This window comes from Lygodium microphyllum, chromosome 20, assembly GCF_053477565.2.
Source record: "Lygodium microphyllum isolate KBCC chromosome 20, Lygodium_microphyllum_v1.1.10, whole genome shotgun sequence".
Taxonomy (NCBI): domain Eukaryota; kingdom Viridiplantae; phylum Streptophyta; class Polypodiopsida; order Schizaeales; family Lygodiaceae; genus Lygodium; species Lygodium microphyllum.
In genome coordinates, this window is record NC_141154.1 from 135081055 (window position 1) to 135082922 (window position 1868).

Consider the following 1868-nt stretch of genomic DNA (forward strand, 5'->3'; position numbering starts at 1 on the left):
TGGTCAGAAGCACGTGCAACAAGGAAAGATGATGCTAAAGAAACTGCTAGTTTCCTTTTAGAGCAGATAATATGCCGTTTTGGTCCGTCGAAAGAATTAGTGTCAGACCGCGGAACCCATTTCCTGAATAAGGTGATCAAAAGCTTGACAGAGGCTTGGCAGATCAAGCACAACAAAACGACTCCTTATAATCTGCAGGCGAATGGGCAAGTTGAAAGTACCAACAAGTAGCTTGTGGGTATCCTATCGAAAGTCGTGTCTGAAAAGAAACGCGACTGGGATAAGAAGCTGTATATGGCAGTATGGGCATATAATACCACGTTCAAGCGAGCCATTGGCCACACGCCGTTCAAACTAGTTTATGGTGAAGAGTGCATTTTACCCTTGGAAATTGAGTTGCCGACCATTAGATTTGCAATAAACCATTCTTTGGGTAATGAGGATGCCCTATTAGAGCAATTTACGACCTTAGCACACCTAGATGAACTTAAGTTGCAAAGCCTATTACACCAAGAGGTGGCTAAACTTCACATGAAACAGTTGCATGATCTAAAAGCGAAGAAGTACACCTTTAAGAAGGGACAACTGGTTTTATATTATGATGCACGTAGGGAGCTTTTCCCAGGAAAATTGGAGCCTAAATGGGATGGACCCTACAAAATCGTTAGGTTAGGGAAGAATAAGTCTACAACCCTATTAGCTAATTTACAGGGAGTGGAGTTTAAGAATAAGATTAATCTTAATAAGATTAAACCTTACTATTTCTAAGTCTGCTAATACAAAGGAAATGCATTGCAGGTCCATGCTAGGAATGATTTGAGACCTGCGGAAGAGCTTCAAAGTTGGTTGATGGGTCGGTTAATCCCTTATTTGGAGCACCCATATCTAGAGTAAAGATGCCATCATGGGAAACTCATTTGGTGGAGCAAAGGATATAAGGTGATTGAGCAAGAGGATGGAACTTTTGTGTGGGAGATTAAAGTCTTTTGCCATCACTGTCTACGACTGTTGATGAGTATCCTTGTTGAGTTCAATGAAGAAGGTGGGATGGAGCCGTTAGTTCATCCTCTCAACATGCTAAACTTTGATTATCATAACTACAAATAGAGGAGTTTGTGATGGCTGGCTGTGTAAACCCATTGTGGACGTATACACTACATTTTGACAGAGCGTCTAGGGGCCCTAATAGAAAAGGAAGTGTGGGAGTAGTAATCCGAGATCCCCGACGTAGAGTGACGATGAAGTTAGCTGCTTATATCGGGGTAGGATTCACTAACAATATGGCGGAGTATAAAGCCTTGATTATGGGACTGTATATTGCCAAGCAAGGTGGTATTCGTCGATTGTTAGTAAAAGGGGATTCCCAGTTGATCCTGAATCAGCTAGATGGGACGTACACAGTGCGGAATCCCATTCTTTGTATGCATCATCGGACTGCTATGACCCTACTTGAGGAGTTTGAGAGAGTGTCTTTTCAGCTGATTCCCCGTTACTGGAATCAGTTTACGGATTCATTAGCAAATCTTGCTTATGAAGAAGACCTCTTCTTTAATTGTGGTCCTAGTTTGGATATTGTGATCAATGATGAAACAGGACCCGGTCGCTTGTGGGGGATGTTATCAGAACATGCAATATATGGCAGACGATTGTTGATATGGGTGATGCAAAGAGTAGCCGAGACCAATCTACCATTATTATCTGGGACCCATAGGTTGATTAGACTTCATATTATGCGTACGCCTCTTGCTATCTATGCAGGAGGGATGGGTCATAACCTCATGCATTTAGTTTAGGGCTACAAGCTTGTTTTTCCTCCTTGGAAAGGAGCTTATGATTGTATATCTGTGCTATTCCAAGGAAGGATGTGT